Source organism: Pteropus vampyrus, unplaced genomic scaffold (genome assembly GCF_000151845.1).
Source record: "Pteropus vampyrus isolate Shadow unplaced genomic scaffold, Pvam_2.0 Scaffold177, whole genome shotgun sequence".
Classification (NCBI taxonomy): domain Eukaryota; kingdom Metazoa; phylum Chordata; class Mammalia; order Chiroptera; family Pteropodidae; genus Pteropus; species Pteropus vampyrus.
The window spans coordinates 2182580-2200287 of NW_011888958.1; the positions used below are offsets into that span (position 1 = coordinate 2182580).

Genomic DNA, 17708 nt, shown 5'->3' on the forward strand with positions numbered 1-17708 from the left:
GAGAGAGAGAGAGAGAGAGAGAGAGAGAGAAATTTATCTATACAGTGCTTTTCTCCCAAGGAATGGGAAACACTTCTTAAACACAACCTCTGATGTTGGTGTTTTCTAAGTACTATCCTATGAGTAAGCGAGAGTTATAAGATTCTCCTTATAGGAAGGGAGCTGGAGAAAGGGATGAATTTACGAGTAAACTCTACAACAAAGAGTTAACCCTTCCCTGGTAACCTCATATGTGAGATTCTGCCCCTTCCTGGCTTTCTACTGCGCAACCAAACTGTACTTGAACCAGCCGTAGCCGTCTTATCCCTTGCCAGTTGCTTTAACAGACACTTTAGACAGCCTATCATAACTTTGAACGGTCCAAACATCAACCAATTAAAACTAAAGCCTGGTCTGGAACGCTCGGGGTCCGGACGGAGGCTAATACCGGGTCCAGGGAAAGGGGCGGTAATGAAGCAATGATGGACAGGTAAGAAAAACCAATCAGAGCAGAGAGCCACGGCCCCACTATCCAATGCAGAGGTAGGAAGTATAAAATGGGTGGGCCTGTTGTCATGGGGGAGGTGGTGGCGCTTAGTGGCTGGCTACTGGCGGCGGAGGTAGAGGCAGTGGCTCTGGAGTTGGTCGGGGGCAGCGGCAGGTGAGTGCTGGTAATGCGGCCTGAGGTCTGGGGGTCATCGCGGAGCGGAAACTCCTGCTTGGCGCTCCGGAGGTGGAGGCAAGAGGAAGGGGCCCTGGACAGCGGGTCGGGTCCCGGGGCGGGGGGGCCCGGGCCAGGGCGGAGGCGGGGGCGGCGGCGAGTTCGCGCTGACTGGGCTGGTGGGAGAATGGCCCGGCTCCCGGCGGCGGAGTTCCTGTGCTCCAGGTAAGCTGGCGCCGGACTCGAGCAGGTCAGGCCGGGAGGACCCTTAGGACGTACTGCTGCACGGGTCTGGGGCACTGACCACAGCTGGTGTGTGTGGGATAGGTCCCTTGGGGAGACGGGAGCAGCCGGGGTCCCAGAGTGGGGGATGACCTGGGGTGACTGGTAACGACCTGATCCGAGGGCGGAGTGACTCGGGAATACCCAGGACAGCTTGGGTGCGAGGGAGAAGGGGAGCCCGCGAAGCCGGGGAGCGGCCCCAGCGGAGGAGGGAGCTGGGGGGTCGGGAAACTGGGAGTGGCTGGGGTCTAAGGGAGAAGGGAGACCGAAGGCAGCCGGGGTCCGGGTGACAGGGAGCGGCCTGGGTCCGAGCGAGGGCGTCGAGGAAAGGCAGGGAGGGGGCTGGGAACCCTTCTGAGAAAGTCGGCTGTGGGAGGGAGGAGGGCTTCTGGGAGGTTAAGGAGCTGCGGGTCTGAGAAGGGTTGGACCCGCGGAGACCTTGAACTCCTTGGGGAGGAACCCGAGCGCCTTCCCTCTCTCCCCAACCCCCACGCTGGTCTGGGATGGGAGAGCCAAGACTAGACTGGGAACTTCTGGGTCTGAGGATCCCCGGGCACCAGAAAAAAAAAAAAAAAAACAAACCCTCTTGGAGTATCTCCGATTTGAGACCAGAGGAGTCTAGCTGGGAAGTGGAAGTTCTTTTAGTTACAGAGGAGTCAAACAAAATGACATGCAGGTGGGCGGAGTAAGAAGGAAGTAAAAGATAGAGGGTAGTAGGAGGGAACGAGAAAGTTGCTCAGGAAGAGAGCAGTGGTCTTGCGGAAACTGGCCAACACAGTAGATACGGGAAATTAACAGTGAGGCTATTAATAGGCTCTAAGAACTTAAGAAATAGAATCCTAAGATGCCATCTAGGATCCAGAAAAGGTTCTAAAAACAAGATTAAGTGATTTGCATTTCAGAACTTACGTAAAGAATTTTGTTTGAAGATGACAGCAATAATATTAGAAAACGAGGACATTGACAGGATAGGGAATTTGAAAGGGAAAAGGAGAGGAATGTATAAAGGAGTAGATCTGGGGACTTGATCAGAAAGAAGAGAGTTATGAAGAGAATAGGAATACCTTTGCCAAATTAGAAGTTTGAATTCTAGTCCACTTCTTAGCTGGGAGAGTTTAACCTTTCTGTGCAAGTTTCCTCATCTGTCTAATAGGGATAATTCCTACTTCATAGGGTTGTTTTTTTCACATGAGTTGATATTTGTAGGACTTTTAGAATATCAACTGGCACAGAGTAAGCACTGTGTACTGGATTGTTAAATAGAGGATAAAGAAAGACCTGACTTCTTTAATGAAATGGTTCTCAAACTTTAGCTTGCACCAGAATCACCTGGAGGGCTTGCTAAACTACAGACTACTGGCTTTCTCATTTAGTAGGTCTGCAAATTCTCATTTAGGGGCCTGAGAATTTGCATTTACCTCAGGTGATGCTTATGTGGGTTCACTTTAAGAACCACTTGCTTTAAATGAAAACTAATAATGTAGCAACTTTAAAATACCTGTCTTCCCTGCTAAAGAAAGAGGCAAATTGCAAAAAAGATTCTAATATAAGGCATACTCTATTTTAAGCCTGTTTTTCAAACTGGATCATGATTTATTAGTAGTTTATAAAATTAAATTTTAGTGAGTTCCCACCAGCATTGAAAAATACAATGAAATAGAATTGACTAGCATTGCACTTGGTAAGGAAAAGTATTGTTTTGGGAAATTTTTCTCATACATGTATGTATGTACTAGGTCACAATGTAAAATATTTCTGACAGTCAAGAGTTTGTAAAACTGTTTTGAGCCATGCAGTGCAGCAAAATCAAACCTTCAGTAGGGGTGTATCTAGGGACTAGTTTTTTTATTACTTTGTTTTTCTTCTTTTTGTGGTAATTTTCTCAGGTGGTGATACATTCTATTAAATTTCTTCTGTTTCTAATTTGGTTTCTCCTGTGTTTGTCTTATTACATACTGTGTTGTGCCTCTTTAAATATTGAAAATCTTTGGCACGAGGACTTAAGGGAATTTGAAGCAGAGAAATGAAATTGACTGGTATTTCTTAGATGTGGTACACTTTTGTTTCACTTGTGCCTTCTTGTTTACCCTTTCTTTTTTATCACTGTCTGTAAAAAACCCAAGTATACAGGACATATTGACAGTCAACAACTAACACTGAAATCGACTGGTTTGAGAACAGTTCATGTATAGAAAATAAGCAAAAACCAAATGAGACACACTTCAAAAGGGAAAAGTGAAAGGGTGTTTCTTTTTAATAATATCTTAAAATTTTTCATAGCCTTATACTAATACAAAAAACATATAATATAAAAGCATTTTTAAGGGAACCAGATGTACTTGTGTATTTTAGATTTCTAGGTTTTTGAAGAGAGAAGAAATAGTGATAATACTTAATAGTGAAATACACCTGGGACTGAGGCTTAACCACAAAGTAAATAGTTTATTAAACCGGAACTTTTGTTTTGATGGTTTTCTCTCTTGAAAATGAACTGGATGTGACATATGTTGTAAATTTAACTTGTTTGAGGGACCTAAGTGTAATCTATAAGATATATTGAGAATATATGTGTATGTTTTGTGCTATGCTTAGTTTTATTTTTCTATTAAAAACAAGTTGGTTTATTATTTAGAAAGAGTTGGTTTAACTTTTTATGGATATGAGAACAGAAAAGCAGCATTGAAAACAGAGATTCTTGTAGCTCTCTTTAAAATCTTTAATTTAGTGGATTTACATAACCTTTTCATTAAGATTTATGAAATTGTGAGGAAACTGTTGGTGTAGCTTTGCTTTAGGATTTTTAGATAATTTTTTCCTCTCAAAAATAATTTTTCTAACAGATTTTTATATTTTGTTAAAATTTTTATTTTTGTTTGGAAGACTGCAAAATGTATTATCATTGCATGTTTAAGTTGAAAGATATAAGCAGTCTTTTCATAAAAAAATTTACTAATTTTGTGTGATAAAGATTCCCAGGATGAAAGCTTTTGAATTCCTTATATTGAGTTAAATGTAGGATCCCTACCACAAATGGTTGTTTTTTACATCATTGTACGTTTGGTGGGCACAGTTGTTTCGATATTCAGTTATTTTCTAACTGATGGAGGAATGCAAAATCTTAATAAGTGTGGGAAAACTATAAAAGTTGATTCTTCATAACTGTGAACAGTGACCAGTTTGATTACTTACTTCTTACTAAATGGACTTTATTCAGTTGACTTACTATTCATCCATAATTTAATCATACTTATCTCGGAATAGCTGATTGCTCTACTCATTTTACAGTGAGATTTTTTAATCTATAGTGGTTTTTATATCCCAAAGAAACTGCTTTTGACTGTATAATTCAGTGAAATGAAATTTCTCTTATCAAAGATTATTCCTGTAAATGATTTTTAAATGTGGAAGTTCAATTAACACTAGGTAATTAAGTTTATTTTCTATTTCAGTAAAGTTTTTGTCTTCTTTTCTGGAGGGTAATGCTCTTCAATTACCCATTCAGTAAATCCTAATGGAAATGTTGGTGCCTGAAAATCTAGTTCTGTCCAAGTACAAAAACCTATATCTGGTTTTTAGTTTGCTGGGAGAATTCCTTTTATTAGAAAAGGTCTCTTGGTGAACTTACCACCTTAAGAAAAAGTCTTATTTAAAAATTAGAGTACTTGAAGCCACATTTTATTTTGGAATTGCCAAAACACATCTATTGTATTTAATAGATTTTGATTTCTACAGAATAGATCTTGAATTCTGCCAATTTCTGAACTGTTATGTTTCCTTGATAAGGCTAAGGAGAAAGGAAACAATTGTATACCTTAAATATATTTTTAAAATGTGACATCTTATTTATTTATTTTTATCTCAACATAATGACAAATCTTTTATTTGCAAAGAAAATTTGTTTCAGTCATATAACGTACTGGAAATTTCATTATTAAAGGTAAAAATTTCCTATCATGCTTTAGGATGTTTGTTCAAATGTAAGACACAGGTACTGATAAATAGGATGTCATTGTGATATTGCTATACATTTCTGAGAATATAAAATATGCGCTTGAAAATCTTGGGGCAAAAGGAGGATTGAAACTAAGGGAGAATGAGGAGAATACTGACATGTGTTTAAGGAGGAGTCTGGAGGTCTGCAGGAAGTATGTCTAGAGGAGTGAGCCTAGCCATTCTTGGCAGTTTTCCTGGAGTGACATATGTAAAGGAGGATGATCCTATTTGCAACATTCTCCCATGGACGTATTTTTTGTTCTGTGCAGTTTCCACTGCTTGCTATAACTCTTCCTTTGTTTTCTTCCACTCAGGAAAGCATGTCAGAATACAAGTGAATAGACTGAGAATTGCTAGTGCTAGAGGCCTGGAACCTGGGCAGGATCATGTGGATTTAGAAGAAGGCTGGACACTTGTCTCTACTTCTGCAGCTCTTGGGAACAGGTCCCCTGCAATTGTAACTAGGCCAAGCCTTCCCACTGGTTCTTTCCAGTAGAGTCTGGGATTAAGCAGTAGGGAGAGACTCTCAGTCATCTTAAATGGATTAACCAGGGAGCTGCTATATGAATAATTATTGTTCAGTGACTTTCTCTTCTCACCCCACCAAAACTTTCTCCCTACTTGCTTGCTGATGCCTTGCAGTCTTCTAATCAGGATCAAAGTCTTGAGTTGTCTGATTAGATAGCAAAATCTTAATTGTAGTAACTTGTTTAGAACACTGTTAGAACACTGCTTGGCTCCTGAATAACAGCAAAGTCAGAGAAGCCAGCAACACACACAAAAAAGCAAAATTCATAACTTTATTTAAGATTGACCTTGGCTACCTCTGGCCTTACGAAAGTAAAAGTGATGTTTTCATTATGGTCAACTGTGCACAAGTAGACCTCAAGTACCCTTCAGTTGTGTCATGGGGTGCTGCTTTGCATAATTTATGAAGGTTTATTTACTTAATTACTTTTAATGTCACCAACTTCGTTATATGGAATTTTAGCTGTCAGTATTGTTTAATCAAGGTAAACTTTTTTTCAACTTGAAAATCTCACAGAACCACAGAATAGCCCGATTATGACAGACATATATTTGTAACTACTATATTATGAAATTGAAAAAGGCATTATTTGTGTTCTGAGGAAGCATTATAGAACAGACACAGTCCACGTTTCATAATTGTATGGTCATGCTTTTGAATCCTAGCTCTATTATTTACTAATTTAGCATTTTATTACACCTACCTTAGCCTCATTTTTGTCATTTATAAAATGGAGCTTATATTATTTTTCTTCTCAGGCTTATAGTTACAGTTAAATGAAAAGCATTTTGTATAGTGCCTTGCCCATAGTGGGCACTCAACATGGGGGATGTTAATTATTAATAATTAGAACAATATTAGATCTATTATAGATTTCTCTTTCTAGGAGGAGCTAATAGTCCAGATACTGTGGTTAATGGCAGTTAGGAAAACCAGAATTGACTTTAAAATTTTACTTCTATTTTAAGCATTTACTACCTTAGTTTGTTTTTGTGGTTGGTTTAGTTTGGTGAATTAGACTAAAACATGGGGCATATGAGGCTAATATTTTATCATGTGGTCACTGGCTGTCTCTAGCATTACCTGATTCTCTTCCAAATATGTATGAGTTTTTGTTAACAGTGGGAACCATTAACCCTACTACTAGAAAAAAACAATTGAACATTATAGATTTAATGATTTTAAATTAGTTTTAAATGCCAATTAGAATCAATTTATCTTCCCCTACAGTTAATTCATTCCTCTTTACTATTCCAAGTAGAAGTAGATTTTATTTCACAAGTTAGGTCTTGTACCTTCCCTAGTTAAGGATTTGATCAGAAGTGAAAGAAAAACCTTTCTGTATCTGTAGAAAGCTGTTAAAAGCTATATTATTTCTTAAAGTATCTCTGACGAAAGCAGGTGCGTAATTTCCATAACATTCATGATGTAATGGGCTTTCTTTAAACTTCATCAGTGAACATAATTTTTGAATGGTTGACTATTTTAAAGAGTTGATTTATTCTTATTTTTGAAAATTATTTGTTATTGGTAGTATGAAGGGATATTTCCTATGATAGCCAAGTCTTCCTTATTGCAAGGAATGCAGTACTATATATTGTATTGAAATATTGGCAAGAGAATGAACTGTAAATGTCCATTTATAGAACTAGTCATTATTTCTAAAAAATGTTAACATTAACATGTTACATCAAAAGCTGTTCATTTCCTAATGATCTCTTTTATATTCTAACCTAATTTTAAGAACCATACAGTTTTTGGTATTTTATATTGTTGAGGATTTTTTAAAATGTTATTTTGTGATATTAGATTTAATCTCTTAATAAAGTTGTACATTTTTGCATTCATGACTTTATATTTCTTGGTATTTTCTGACATACACAAATGTATTGAATGAATGATGGGGAGATCCTGACTCGGGGTTGAGTTCTGTGACAAGTAAATGAACTCGGATTGCCTGAGTTCAAAACTGGCTCTGCTTCCTTAGCCAGGTTAACTTTTTTAGCTTTAGTATTGTTATCTGTAAAATAAATTGCTTTGAGGATTATATTAGATAATTCATATAAAGCATTTAACACAGTGCTTAGCTCATAACATGTTTAGAAAATGTTAGCTACTATTATAAGATTTGCTGTGTTTTTTGCATGGACCGTAAAAGTCTTGTATATAAAGTCGAACTATGAAACTTAATCTTCATATAGACATTAAAAACAATCTTGAATTTTTCTCAACTCTGTTATTTTTAGTATAGTCAATCTGTGGAAAAACTTGAATCTTTATTTTAATTCAGCTATATTTTTGCCTTTAAGTCACAGTAAGTTCTTAATTTTTTATAATCAGATAAGCAGTGTTATAATCAATCCTTATATTCATTTAGATCATGAAATGTAGCTATGGAACTTATTAGATAAATTTTTCATTAGACCTGACTTTTATTTTATTTAAGCTAATATTTAAGTGTTGAATCTTCTTGACATTGAATATCCTTAATCTGTTACCTGCAACTCTTAGGATTAAGGGTGGATGTTTTCTGCTGTTAGTAAAGGGTTCTCAAATCCATTAGCTCATCAGATATTATCTGTAGATAAAAGTATAATAAGTTCTATATATACATATATATGTACATAACATGTACTTGGAACTTTTGTACATATATCCATATATACACAAACACAGATACATATATGAAGAATATAATTTATAAATATTGACATATACATATATGAAGACTATATGAATATATACAACATATATGTATATATATAAAACAATATATAATAATAGACTATATGAATATATACAACATATATGTATATATATAAAACAATATATAAATGTTGATACAAATTTTAAAAATCTTTATTTTAAAGGCTAGACTGAATTCATGGTAGCTTTGGTTGCCTTCACTATTTGCTCCATCAAAGGATGCTGAAAATTCAGCTATTATGTAGGGATCAGTTAATATTTTGACTTTTAAAAAGGTTTGTCATATGTAAAAGCTCTCAGTGTACATTTTCTGTCTTTTTCTACCCAAATGTGCCATTTCAGAAACACTAGTATTTTTCTGTTCTCCCAACATATGCATTTTTTTTGAACAACTTTGTTCAGGTATAATTGGTATACAATGAAATTGTACATATTTAAAGTATACAATTTGATGAATTTTTATACCACAGGCGGGATGAGGAACATGCTCCTGTAAATGTTTCCTTGTGCTTTTTTTGTAATTTATCTCTTTCCACTCCCAGGGATAACCACTAATCTGTTTTTGTACATTAACTTGCAATTTTTAGAATTTTATGTAAAGAAAATTGTATGGTGTATACTTCTTTTCTGAGAGGGAGGTCTGGCTTCTTTCACTCTGCCTAATTAATGTGAGATTTATCTATGTTATTTTGTGTATCAGTAGTTTGTTTTAATTGTTGAGTAGTGTTACAGTATATGGATATGTCACAGTTTTTAAAATCTATTCCCCTGTTGATAGACATTGGATTGTTTCCAGTTTTTGGCTACTCAGATAAAGCTGCTATGAACATTCGTTTATAAATTTTTGTACCAACACATGTTTCCATTTTTCTTGGGTGTTTACCTAGTAGTGGAATTGCTGTAACTGGTAACTGGTAACTCAGTTTTCTAAAGTAGCTATACTGTTTTTTATTCCCACCAGTGGTGGGAATTGGAATTCCAGTTTCTCCACATCCTCATCAACACTTGCTATTATCTCTGTTTTTTTTTCTTTATAGCCATTATAGTGGCTGTGATGTGATAATTCATTGTGGTTTTGTTTTACATTTCCCTGTAGGCTAATGAGGTTGAGAATTTTTTTCATGGTTTTATTGGCCATTTGTATAACTTCTTTAGAGAAATGTCTATTCAAATTCCTTGCCCATTTAACAAATGGGGATGTTTGTGTTCTGTTATTGGGTTATGAGTTATAAAAAAATCTTTGCATATTCTGGATATAAGTCCCGTATCAGATATGTGATTTGCAAATATATTTTCCCATTACGTGGGTTGTGTTTTTATTTTCTTCATGGTGTCCTTTAAAGCTCAAAAACTTTTCATTTTGATGAGGTGCAACTTATTTTTGCTTGTGCTTTTGATATAATATCTAAGAAACTATCTCCTAATCCAAGGTCATGAATATTTATGCTTATGTTTTTTTCTAAGAGTTTTATAGTTTTAGCTCTTACACTTAGATCTGTGATCCATTATGAGTTAATTTTTGTGTATAATATGGAGAAGGGGCCCAACTTAATTATTTTGCTTATGGATATCCAGTCGTTCCAGCACCATTTGTTGAGACCATTACTTTTTGTTTATTGGCTTGTTAAAAAAGTCTAATAAAATTTTCTGCTTTGTTATGAATTCTTCTAGGTAGCAATTTGTTGGTCTAGGGTGGCAGTTGGGGTTATGGTGCTGAGGGACGCATTTTAGAATAAATGAACCCACTGACTTAAATATACATTACATAATTTCATCCTTACATTACTTTATACTTGAACATTAAATAAAATTCAGGTGCCATTTTACTTCCTACTGGACAACCTTGTGTCCATAATTCTACAGAAGCTTCAATGCTGGACCATTTAATGGGAATCAGGGTGAGATTTTTAAACATGTGACTTAAAGAAAGAAAAGCTTCTATTATATCCTTTCTTTTTTCCCTCTCTCTTCTTCAGGGTCTCCCTCTTTAACTTACCTGCCTTATTACCTTATTAAGATAAAAAAGACTCTTTTCGATTATTACATGTAGCTTTTTCTGAAAGAAGAGCAAATACTAAGGTTTTATTTTTTAAATTGGAAATTCAAGGAAATGTTCTATAGCGATGATTAAAAACATGGAGAAAAATTATAAGGATTTTAATTAACCTTGGTAAATTTAAAATCCAGAATTAATATCATTAATATCAAGGTTTTCTGTTCCATGTAATACTAGTTGAAGGTTAGAAATAGCATAGTATTTTCCTTTTCATTTTAAAAATAATAAAAATATTTTACAACTTGTGAAATGTACTTAATATTTTGAGAAAAACTTATTCTTTGTCTGTAGAACAGTTAACTCTAAATTGGGTTTCTAATTTTTTTCATATATTTTAATAGGCATTAATTATTCTCTTTTGGAGATCTTAAGAGCAAAGGGAAAAGTATAAATCTTTCATAAGAGTATTTGAATTTTCTGTGTTTCATCTCTATTTGTAGAGTTCTACTTCTTTAGAATATGAGGCCAGTACTTTGCCAAGTAAGAACTAATTTCCTGGGAAATCAGGTTGCTGGCTTGACTTCTTGCTTGCTGTGCCTTTCCCTTTTGTTTCTTTGTAATAGAGCTGAGTTCAGTCCTGTGGAAAATCACTAAATCATGTCATTATTTTCTCCAGCTCAAATTAAACATGATTGGTATATATTTGCATTGTACTGAATTCTGTAACTTTCTTGTTATAGATTTGTTAGCATACCCTGAAGGACTTTGAGGTTCATTTGATAAGTTGACTATTTGTATCTGAAATAATGCTGAACGGTATATTCTTTTAGTGAATGTTCTTACTCTTTCTTTTCCCCCTCATCAACTTAGTGAGAGGTATGTATCACTTGTGTTCTTACAGTGAAGCCCAGATACTTGTGAGATATAATCATAATTTTTATGTGATGTTGGCACCTACTTATAATTTTTAATTACATCCACATTTATTGTCTCTGTTTTTTATTCATGTGTATTTTTACTATATATATAATTTTGGAGCCTGCTTTTTTAAAAGATACATTCTAATATTACAATTATTTGAAAACAGTTAAAAATGGTAAATATTTCATTAATGGATATATCATCATTTATGCAACCAATTTTCATATCATTCACACTTAGATTAATAAATTTCCAATTATTATAAACAAAATGAGCAAATATTGCTAAACACAAATCTTTATTCACATTTCTGTATTCTTTTTTAAAAATTATAATAATTTCAATAATTTTATTTTTGTATACACATTTGCTTAACAATCACTGAATTTCTAGGCTAGATCAGGTAGTTGAAGAGCCTTTTGTATAAGTAGTTTATATTGTCTAGAAGCAAGGTATGCTGCAAATCCAGTCTGGAGCAAAAAGGGAAATTATGTTTTACTAAAGACGGGCTTAGAAATTCTGATCCAGTAGGTTAAGGTGTTTCCTTTCTCTGGTAGCAGGGCTAAGGCATACCTGGTTGCTAGGCCACCACCATTCACAGGAATAGCCAAGAAAACAGGATCCGGACCACGAAAAACAAGAGCAACCAATTTACCCTGTATTAAGGTACAGGTTTCACAATTCAAATCACGGGTATTCAATGGTAAATTTACAAAACCTTTGTAAGATGTTCGCTGTCAAGAATGGGTTCACTGCCATTGGTAAGCCTGCAGCTATATGTGCCACATTTAAGATGCACCATAAAAGACTTAACTATTAGGCCACAGAGGCAGCATTAAGTCCAATACATGTAGATCCATGTTCAAGTAGATCTCTTTCTGCTTCAGAAGTTGGTTAGGTTTTCTGGTTAATAAAAATAATGACATGATATCAAAGAATTGGTTTTTCTTGACAGTATCATCTGGTTCGTGATTTTCCATCTTGAGCCTTTTGCTCTCCTACCAGCAGTTGGTGCTTCCTCTATTTTTCCTCAGCTGCTAAGGCTCACTGCAACCTTTGCTCAGCTCACCTGAGCACAGCCATCTTTGGCTAACACATGACTCTGCCCCCACATTTCTATGTTCTTAAGATAGATTCCTGTAAGTGGAATTATCAAGTCAAGGTATACATTTCTTAGGGCTCTTAAGAGAGCAAAATATTGCACAATTGCTTTCTAGAAAGGTTGTGCCAATTTGCATTACCATTAGCAAGGTATGAGATTGAGATATATACCTTCGCCAGCAGTGTTATTTAAAAATGTTTGCAAATTTGATCAGGAGAAAATATCTGCTTTCTGAAATTTGTATTTATTTGATCACTAGTGGAACATTTTAAATATGATTATTAACCTTTCAGTATTTAAGTGAAGTTATGTTCCTATTCTTTGTTCATTTCTTTTTTTTTTTTTTTAGTGGATGCTAATTTTTTACATGGAATCTAGGGATGGATAAAATTCAAAGCTGTGACTTATATACATGATCAGCAAAAAGTTGTTTCATGTCCCTTTCAATTTAATTTTACCCTCCCTTCCCTGCAACTACTTTTAAATTTTGTCTGTTCTTGAATTTTGTAAATGGAATACTACCATATGTACAGTAGTTCTCCCATATCTATGGGGGATACATTCCAAGACTCCCAGTGGATCCCTGAAACCAAGATAATTCAAACCCTATATGTACTGTTTTTTTTTCTATGATAAAGTTAATTTATAAAGTAGGCACCACAAGAGATTAACAACAATAATAAAATAGAACAATTATGACAATATACTGTAATAAAAGCTATGTCAATGTGGTATCTCAATATTTTATCATACTATACTCATCTTTGATGTGAGATTTAAGTAAAATAGAACAATTATAGCAATGTACTATAATAAAAGTAATGTGAATGTGGTTCTCTCTCTCTCAAAATATCTTACTGTACCATACTCACCCATCTTGTGTTGATACAACATGATAAAATGCCAAGTGACGAGACGAAGTTAGGAGAATGACTTAGTCATGGTGACGTAGCATTAAGCTACCATTGACCTTCTGATAATATGTCATGTTGACCTTAAAAATAAAAGTTATTTTACCAACAAAATGGATTCATTTGGGCACAGCAAAGAATTGCAGTTTGGGACAAATTATAGCAAAAGCCATAGGCAAGCCCAAGAAACAAAGGAGAGGACTATTTTATAGAGAAAAAGGAGGAAATTGGGAGGGGTTGTTTTGAATGAAAGGTCATTGGAGAAAAGCAGGAGTTCACGGTGATGACAGTTTCTCATTGGTTTAGTTTCTGGGGTAGTTGATTTCTTGTGGGAAATGCAATGTACATCTTTCCTGTTGGGGCTTGTTATGATTCCTTGTCGGGGTCTGTAATTGACAATTCTTCCTGTAATGGACCTCTAGTGGTAAAATTTGACAGCTCCCCCTTCTGGCCTCCTGACTCCAGAGTCAGGAAGTTTCCCTTTAGTAGACTTCTTCTGAAGTCTACTGAGATTTCTACTTTAGTAATCGTGAGGTTTCACTTTATTAATTTTTATAGGCAGAAGGATGATCATCTTCAGATGATCCAGGATCATTGAGCCATGATGATGTAGGTGATTGGATGTCAGGAGCAGATGATGTCAGGGGTTGGGAAAATTTAATATTTTTGGTCTGTGGTTTACCATGGGCAACTGAAACCATGGAAAGCAAAACCATGGCTAAGGGGTCTACCATACCCCTTTTTATCTGGCTTCTTTTGCTTAACATGTTTTTGAGATTCATTTTATTTTATTTATTTCCTTTACGTTTATTAAGGAAACCATAATCAGTAGAAAATTATAACAGTAGTATGTACTTTTAAATACAATGCCATTAAGATAATCTCTAAACCACAGTTTAAGTATTCGGTTTGCCTCAAGTTCCAGTTGTATCTCCCTAAGACTCTTTCCATCACAGTAGCAATTTTAAGCCAGTCTTCTTTCTATACATTAGTAATTTCTGGAGAAAACACTTTACTCAGGAAGAACATGCACTAAGAATGCATAAGAAAAAAATGTGTAAATACATCGAAGAGATTCTATAGGAGTATCACTTAAGAAACCCTGGGATTTATTTGCCTTTTAAAAGCACCATTTAAAAAAAGTTTTTATTGTGGCAAGAAAACAAATGTGTTACTGAACAAAAAATATTTTTATTTTCAGAATAGAAATTATCTTTAAAGATTTTTTAAGTGCATTTTAAAATGAGACAATTTGAAGAAAATATAAATAGGATATTCTCGTTGAATAGTAAATTCAAACCATTATTATAAACAACAGGTAACTTCCTAGGTAGCACAGTATTCCACAGTAGCAGGATATACCATGCTTTGTTTTTCTATTTTATTGATAGACATTTGCATTATTTTCGTTTTTTGCCTGTTATGAATAAGGCTGCTATAAACATTCTTGTACAAGTTTTTTTTTTGTGAACATAGGTTTCATTTCTCTTGGTTGAATACCTAGGAGTGAAATTGTTGGGTCACAGGGTAGGTGAATGTTTAACTTTATAAGAAATTGCCAAGTGGTTCTCCATTAGCAGCGTGCGAAATCCATTTGCTCCAGATCTTCGCCCCTTACTTGGGTTGTTAGTCTCTGGTTTTTATCCATTCTAGTGGGCATAAAGTGATATCTTAGAATGGTTTTAGCTTACATTTTCCAGGTGTTTAAAGATGTTGAGCACTTATTCTTTTTTGTTGTTGACATCTTTTACAATGGCAAATTTGCCGATTGATAATAAGTGTCTTAATAAAAGGTTTAGTGTGTTTTATTACTACATATGGATCTAGATTTATTAATCTGATTTGTAAGATCAGAGATTGATTTGTAATTAAAAGTAAAATGAAAAACACTTCAAGTATAAGATTTTTTAAAGTTCCATATCAGCGATAATTCATATAGATTTCTTGGAGTTAAGTAAACATTTGCTGTTGATTAATATTTGTCAGAACTTTGAGGAGTAAATGATTCAAAAGAAAAACTTCAGGCGGTGTTTTGTAGAGCTCTTTTTTAATTTGGTCCATTGAATCATTGATTCAGGATCATTAAAATCTCATCATCTGGCTAGTAAACTATTGTGTGTTTGAGCCATACGTGAGAACTGATAGTCTAGTAAGGGTATTAGGTAATAATAATACTAGCGGCAGCTAACGCTATATTTCAGGCATGTTCTCAGGGCTTTACATGCACCAATTTAATCCTCACAATAACCTCTATGAGGGTGGGTACTATTGTTATCTTCATTTTCCAGTTGAGGAATTTGCCCCAAATCATAGAGAAAGTGGTAGACTGGGATTCAAACATAGATAGTCTGGCTCCAGTAAGAGCTCACACTCTTACCCCTCAATGCTAAAGTGATTAAATTAAATGCAATCAATTTTGCGTTTTTACAGAGCATAACATTGTCTCGTAGTGGTGGCCAAAGTTTAAATTGGGATTTCTAAGTTTGCAAATAGGCTCTCCACCAGTTTCTCTCCCTTCGCTATCAGTAGTCCTGTCATGTATCCCAGGGGGTGATTTATGGAAGGAAAGTTTTATTTGAATTAACAAATGGTGAACAACCCTAGTAACCTGAGATTGAGTGCTTTCCTAGAGAAGATGTCATTTCTCTCTATACCTGAAGTGAGTGCTGGAATTGGAGCTGCTACTTTCAGTCTTCAGCAGTGTTTGTTTAACTGGTCTTTGTGAAAATCTCTAAGTGTAAATGTTTAACATCCTTTGGAAACAGTGAGATTTGAGATCGATGGAATATGTGCCTGAAAAATGTTGGGCCTAATAATAGAACTACCTAAATACTTGATATTCATAGATATTTATGATGTGTTGATACAAGAATCACAGTTCTTAAAATTCTCTTCTGTCTTTTGGAATCTCCTGCATAGTGAAACCATGGAACTCATCTTTGTCATTAGTTTGGGTTTAGATAAGATTCATCTTTGAGGGGAGGGCTAGGATTTTTGGCCAATTTCCTTGAAAGAAGGTTTGAGGATAGAAGGAAATGAATGTATGTATTGGCTTTTTCCTTTACCACACCTTTTGTGGCTCCCTCCGCTTCTACTTTGGTGTCACTGTTGATATTGTGGATACCCTAAAGAAGTTGGGGTGGATGGGAAGCATTTTGTGTGTATCGAATGAGAGAATGTAAATTCTTGAATAAATATGTCATGAGATATGAGTTTAATTCCTGTGCTGCTGCACTGTGATTTGCCTAAATGTTTTAACTTCTCCAGATCTTTGTTTCTTCTTTTTTTAAATCTTATTTTTATTTATTTTTATTTTTTATTTAGCTATTTTTATTTCTTTATTTTTTTTTTATTGTGACATTGGTTAACGAAATCCAGTAAGTTTGAGGTGTACAATTCAGCAGTAAGACGCATATATATTGTATTGTGTGTTAACTACCTATAGTTAGATTTCTTTCTGTCACCACATATTTGACCCCTTTTACCCCATCTGCCTCCCCACTGTCACCTATCCTCTGGTAACCACTAGTCTATTGTCCATGAGTCTCTGTTTGTTTATCCTGCTCATTTGTTGCTTTTAGGTTTATATCCCACATATAAGTGATATCATGTGATTTTCAACTTTTTCTGTCTGGCTTATTTAATTAGCATGATTATCTCAAGGTCCATCCCTGTTGTTGCAAATGGCAGTATTTCATCTCTTCTTATGGCTGAGTAATATTCCATTGTATGTATGTACCATAGCTTCTTTAGCCAATCATCTATCTATCATAGGACACTTCAGTTGCTTCCATGTCCTGGCCACTGTGCATAATGCTGCTATGAACATTGTTGTGCAAATATCTTCTCGGATATGAGTTTTAAGTCTTTGGGGTAAATTGTTTCTTCTTTTATAAAGTGATGGTATTGGACTGGATGATCTTTAAAATTTTTTTTTTTTTGATGCTGAAATAGTTAAATTATTCTAAAAACTCTAGTGAATAAGGAATATAATTCAACTTTTTCATATGGAGAATACCAACACCATTTACTGAGTAGCATCCATTCCTCACTGATCTTCAGTGAGGATCTTAAGTCATAAGTCACATTTCTGTATACATACGGGCCTGTTTTTATGCTCTATTTGCCTGTCCCTGAGCTGTTGCTACACTGTCTTTATTTACTGTAGCTTTGTAATAAACTTAAATATCTGGTATGGTAAGGCCCTATCCCCTCACTTTGTTATTCTGTAGAATTATATTGATTATTCTTGTAAGTTTCTTTTAACTTTTAAAATTCTGTGATTTTGTGTATAGTACTCTAGTACTGCATAGACTCTCTGGGTATTTGATTGGTAATCAGTACATTCTTATTGAATGAATATATAAACAATTGTCAATTAGACTCTATAAAGGTTTATGGATAACAAAGTGTTATAAGTTATTACCAGTAATACTATGACTCTTTTGAGAATACTGCTAAAATACTTAGCTTTTCCTTTTGGAAATGTTAAATTACTTTGAAATTTGTGTTGGAAGATAAAGTGATACATGAGTGTAAATTTATTATTTTAATAGTTAGGTATTTTTTAATTTCATCATGCAAAGTGGATTTTATTGCTCTATACTCTAGTTTCTTTCTTTTTTTGT

The 17708-nt window shown here is 34.8% G+C and overlaps 1 protein-coding gene and 1 pseudogene across 12 annotated transcripts in view; one reads left to right on the forward strand and one right to left on the reverse strand.

The window, feature by feature from the left end:
* The first annotated feature begins 544 nt into the window (after positions 1 to 544).
* The window catches only part of NUMB (NUMB, endocytic adaptor protein), a 138224-nt gene continuing 121060 nt past the window's right edge, over positions 545 to 17708 (forward strand). For 11 of the 12 annotated variants that reach the window (XM_023537038.1, XM_011370909.2, XM_023537031.1 and 8 more), the window contains exon 1: positions 545 to 640. The gene's annotated coding sequence lies outside the window, so the exon portion shown is untranslated. Of the gene's footprint in view, positions 641 to 789; positions 866 to 17708 lie in introns of those variants that run through there. The other variant, XM_023537032.1, reaches the window with a different exon arrangement.
* On the reverse strand, positions 11457 to 12047 carry LOC105299272 (annotated as a pseudogene).